General features: G+C 39.8%; 1 protein-coding gene across 2 annotated transcripts in view; it reads left to right on the top strand.

The window, feature by feature from the left end:
- The first annotated feature begins 341 nt into the window (after positions 1-341).
- LOC146619882 (protocadherin-15-like) overlaps positions 342-5,702 on the top strand; it is a 222,817-nt gene continuing 217,456 nt past the window's right edge. For both annotated transcript variants that reach the window (XM_085369792.1, XM_085369793.1), the window contains exon 1: positions 342-773. The gene's annotated coding sequence lies outside the window, so the exon portion shown is untranslated. The remainder of the gene's footprint in view (positions 774-5,702) is intronic.

Genomic DNA, 5,702 nt, shown 5'->3' with positions numbered 1-5,702 from the left:
TGAGGACGTTTAGTAGGGATGAAGGAAGTTTTCGATTAATTTAATGTTACCGATATGCAGATGCTCTGATTTGATACCTGATGTTAGAATGAATCCAAATGTCAAAACCTGCACCGAATAAAACAAAAAACATCATCACTGGTACTGTGTCTCAAAATCTTCATCTTTTCAGCTCCAATTGCGTGGCCTAAATTTGTTAAAGGGCAGCACATTTGGGAATCCTGGACACTTGGACTCCAACTTTGGGTGGCGCCAGAGCGCAAGAAACGAGGAAATGGGTAAAAACCAACACAACTCATCGGGTAATCTGCCCGGAGAATCGCTTTATGGCTTCAGCCGTCTCCATTCCGTTAGGTGATGTGTGGATCTTTTCAGCGGGTGGCAGGACTTGCCACCTGTCAGGAATGGTAAACAGGCTTCGCTGAAGACCTCGTTGACCCTTTCTTCTTTTGCACAGGGAAACGTTCGCAGCTTTTGTTCATGTGCATCTGTGTTCGTGAAAGAAATACGGACAACTTTAACTGACATCGGCGCAAGAGAAAGTGAGCCACACGCATAAGTGGCAAGATTATAAGCGGAGCGTCTGCACCCGGAACCCTCCGACCCCCTTCGCTTTTTTGAAGATTAGTGGGTTGACCACGTCTGAAGGACACTAACAACCGGATTAGGTATTGTGCAGTGTAACCTACTTCTCACCACTCCTGCATCTTGTCCTCTGAAAATTTGCGCAATGACCTTTGGTGCACTTGGAATACAGCGGCTGCGCCCGTGAGGTAAGGGGATCAATTTTGGTCACTTTTGAGTTTTCTTCAGGCTGTTTGGATTCAGTATGTGAAGTTGTACAAGATGTAAAAAAAATCAGTTTCCACACATACAGTTTTTGTCTGATCCTCCGTTATAGCTTGTTACGTGTAGACGCAATCAGATTCGTTTTGAATATTTTTTGTCGAAAACAATTAAATTAATGGTGAAGGATTATTACTCATATTGTATGTTGCACAGCTTTACCCAGGCACCAGGCACGGCATTTTACAAGCTTATCACGTCAGATTACTCAAACGCTCTGTATATCCAAAGCTCAAAGCATAAGGCTAAATGTAATTTGCAGAACGTGCACCCGAGGAGAGGATCAATAGTTAAGGGATTCGCATTTTAGTCTGCATTAGTACATTCTTGGTATCATTACTAAAGATGCCTCTACCTACTCTGAAAGGAACATCAAAGATTGCGGGGTTATTTCTTCCGAGTACCACTAATGTACGGTACACGTAACACGTGCGAGTTGGATCGTGACATTTTTCCTCCCAGGAGCTAAAAGGAGGTGTGTTTGGTCTTGGGATCACCATAAAACAAGAAAACGTGCATGTCATGAGTCTGGCTTGTAGAGCTGAAAACCTCTGTATCATCAGACGGGCACTTCTTGAGCTGCATAGAGTCAATAGATACCGTCGTATGAGAGCTTAAATATTGTAATTAGTTTACTCTATAACTTAATAAAATGGATGCAGCAAAGTGTGTTCTTAGGGGCAGTGTATAGGGTTCTGTAGTATGACTGGGACTATTTCTGTATTTAGTCAGAGTACCATTTGCAAAAACTTAATGCCCAAGTCTGATACATTTCTTTATTTGATTGTGCGAAGGCTTGTTGGTGATTTAGGGATATTCCTCTGGAAGGAATGATTCGGTGAGATAAAAATGTATTGGTAGTGTGTGTACATAATCCTCCTTACTTTGAATGTCAAGAAAATGATTATCTTCTCCTCCCTGTGTATTCCAGCTTCTAGTATCTACAGGTATAGATAGTAATGCCCTAGAAGTGTGTAGGGAACACTTTAAAAAAATACTGCTGCAGGATATCTTCATTAGTCTGGGGTTTGGCCTGTTCTTTCCAGAGGCGCACATTTGGGAAATGAGAGATGAAGAGTAGCGTGGCTCAGGCCAGCCAGACGCTATTGATATTCTGCCCATGCCCTGCTCCATAGGCAGCCCATTGTCATGGCTCGCTCAGTGGGATAGCATCTGATGATTGAGGTGTATGGAAAAGGGTTGAAAGCTGGTTTGAAAAAGACACTAAATGTCCATTTATTGAACGTTAAAGGTGTGATCTCACAGTAAAGGCAAACAGTCTATGTATTTCTATCCACTGCACGAGAGTTGCATGGAAATCAGAAAAATAGCTTAGACTATTTTTTTTGATTGACAGTTTATCTTGTATAGTATTACTTGTATTACGCAGGAATTTAATAGTTAACAGATGTAATTTGATAGATCCAAAAGTCTTTCATTTCCTTTAATTCTGTCTTAGCAGGCCCAAAATATAAAATAAAAATCTTGAACAAGAGAACTGCGTGTCAGCTTTGAAATGATACAACTTCTCATCAGATACAACAATACTATGTGCATGTGGATCATACATGGACACACATGGGTCATATCTGTTATGGGTGCATGAAATTGCAATGCTCTGCAGCTTTCTGTCCAGGCTGGTGAGAGAGAGACAAGTCATCCACGGCTTTGGGAAATAAAGAAGTAACAGAGCTCAACAAAGCAGCAAGTAATGCCTGCCGGTAGTCAGTGTCAGGTAGAAATGATGGGGGGGGGGGGGGGATGAGTACAAACAAACAACCACAGGGGAGTAACAAAGAAATTTATCTGAGGAGATGAACAAATAAGGGTAATTTTTGAAGACTGCCATGGAAGTTGACACACAGAGGTGCAATAGCTTACGAGTTGCTGCAGTAGGAGGACTCCACTCTGAGCACAGCACAGATTCCCCTTTTGATTTTTTTCCCCTTTCGGTTTAACTATTGCATCTTTCAGATTTGTTGCTGAAATGTTAATTTATCTACATGCATACTCACAATAAATATATTTATGTTTATGCTGTGAGACTCAGTGGCCTGAATGTATAGGACTTATATCTGCATATCTATAAAAGTTTACACTGGTCAAATCTGGAAGAGATTTTTCTGTTCATTTTGAATAGGACCAGGGGGACTGTGATCTACACATTTAGAATATAACTTTTCATTATCTAAATCTTAAAGTGATGAAAATTCATAGAGACAATTTCATAGCTGCATTAGGTCGTTGTAGGGTTTGACTAACTGTTGTGGCCAGCAGCTGGAGTGGAAAGCCGTGTCCAGAACCCCATTGGAGCATGAAGGGAGAAGATGATTGCATATAAGTTATCTCCATGTTGCAGCACCAGTAGTTTCCAAATTAATAACCTCATATTCGATATGAATATGAAAAACTCCCTGCACATCTATTCAGTTATTTTCCATCTCATGTTCTTTCAGTCCTCTTATCTCAAACACGGGGAACACAGAGACCTGTTCTGTTCATGGATTTCTGTCTCTCAGATAAGAACAGTTTGTTTGGTAGCAGGTTGGTTAATTGTAAATGTGTTGTATCTCTTTTTAAAAATGTTTAACAGACAGACCTCATAGCAGTTGCGAGTGCAGTCAGATTATGTATAGTAAAATCTAACCCAGTGCTGAGGGGCATTTTGATTTCTAAGCTCTAGTGCTTTCACCTTGTAAAATCTGTGAATGTATAGAGTACAGTAACTACTTCCAGGAACTGGCCTCATGAGGATGGATGGAAGGTCAGATAAGTACCGGTATGTTTAGGAATACCAAACTTTTGATTGGAATCACTGAGAATATATTGGTGTTGAAATGAAGTCCGTCCCTTCAAAAATAATGACCTCAGTGCCTTTGAGAAGTATACTGATCAACAGAGGAATAAGAGTTGTGCTGATTAGCTCCCCAGTCTGATTGTTTGAGTGTAAGCCATGTGGAACTTTTCCTCCATAAGAAACCCTCATCAGTTGTGTCTGTGAGTAATAAGGAATCTGAATAATGGTCTCCTCTCCTTATTGAATTGGCAATTGTACCACCAGTACAAAACTTTAATGGCAACTTTGAGAAGCTAAAACTGAATGTTTATAATGCTGTTGATGTCCCAGCCTGACAGGATGAAAGATGGATTACTTTCCTATTCACTTGATGCCAGTCTAATTAGCATATTCCACTATTGGTTTAACTTATTAACCTTAGGTTATCTTTAAGCAACATTTCTCTTCAGCATTTACCCTTGGAAGAAACATATAAATAGAAGAAATATATATTTTTTCATTTCTCTCATGAAAACACTGTCAGCCTGAGTTTTGAGGGGGGACGTTTGACAGAGGCAGATATGCAAATTATTTTCTTGATTTTTGTGAGGGTGTTTGCAAGTGTCCGTATGCTTGCTGACTGAAATTCTATTAGCATAAATCAATATTTACCTCAGCTCAAAATAAATGTTTTTGTGAAAAGGCAAATAGACAGGAAGGAAGCAGATTACCGTACAATCACAATAGTTTGACTAAACATTTGTTTCAGCATTTGTAGGTGTAGACAGATAATATTGTCACTATGTTTTCATATCACACTTCAGTAATAGTATTTATCTTTGTTTAGTGTTCCCAGTTACAGTAGAAACAGGTTCTAGAAATACATTCTAGTGTCAGTAACATCAAATTTTGCATTTACAATTACAACTTTTTCATGAAATGCAACCTGCTTGTTTCTCTGAGTTTGGGACCAGCAGGGATTGCGCACTAGCTTGTGACACTCTGTATAAAGTTGACTTTACGATTCATCCCAGTCACAAATCAGGGACCGTTTGTTGTGAGGTGAATGCACTGTTAACCCCCTACACTAAGGGCAGTTCACTGTGCATATGGATACTTTACCTCCTGAGTAACAGATCCCAGGATGGGAGATCACCCATCATTCTATTCTCATCTTGAACACTGGCACACCACAGGGGAGCTTCCTTAGGCCCATCATCTACTCCATCTGGAATAACTAGTTCTGTAACTTAAAAAAGAGGAACAGTAACAGAATTACAGTCATTTAAAGAGTGCTTGTAAAATGGGCCTGCTGGTGGGCCCGTTGTAAATTTAAAGTAACAACCCCCCCCCCCCCCCCTTCATTTACCTCCTGAATGGTTAACTAACTGTACATGGTGCCCAGGCCTAAGAAATGACCTGCAACAGGTGGTGAGGGCAGAACAGCATATTATCAGTGTGACTCCCTCTCTCATTGATATTCACAATAGCTGATTCCATAGGAAAGATTGTTATATTGACCACGCCCACCCTTGACATCACCTATTCTTCTCTCTGTACTATGGGAAGAGATTCAGTTCAATGAATTTCAAAAAACAAAAAAAAAAAACAAAAGAGCTATTTTAATCTATTCTATACTATGTAAACACATAATGTTGTCGGTCGCAATGGTTCAAATCACAGTAGAAAAACGGCTAATGTAATTGACATGATAAAAATACTCACTTTGGTCAATTTTTTTACTTCTTTTTAAAGACCTGCCCATTTAGGTGCAAAGTGGCAACATCCATAAATAGAAAATGACTGTACTTTAACATCATACTGTAAAGTGCAGTCGTTATGGCAAATGTGCACTCTCTAGCATGTCCTAATGAGGAACATACTTGGGTCTTGGCTGCTTGTTTCTGTATCCGTCTTTGTGTGGTTTGTTGCCAGGGTTACATGACTTTTGGTGAAAAGCCAATAAAACAACTCTACCTGCTTCCATTGGTTCTGTTGGCAATTGTAATTGGTAATGTAAACAAACTATTCTAGGAGAAGCATCGGTTCAGATCAAGTATAAATACACCAATCATGACCA

This window comes from Diplotaxodon limnothrissa, linkage group LG13 (genome assembly GCF_057381915.1).
Source record: "Diplotaxodon limnothrissa isolate DT_005_m linkage group LG13, D_limnothrissa_male_GT1.1, whole genome shotgun sequence".
In the NCBI taxonomy this organism is placed as follows: Eukaryota; Metazoa; Chordata; class Actinopteri; order Cichliformes; family Cichlidae; genus Diplotaxodon; species Diplotaxodon limnothrissa.
Note: the sequence above shows the minus strand (reverse complement) of the source record. Positions and strands in the feature narration are given on the sequence as shown.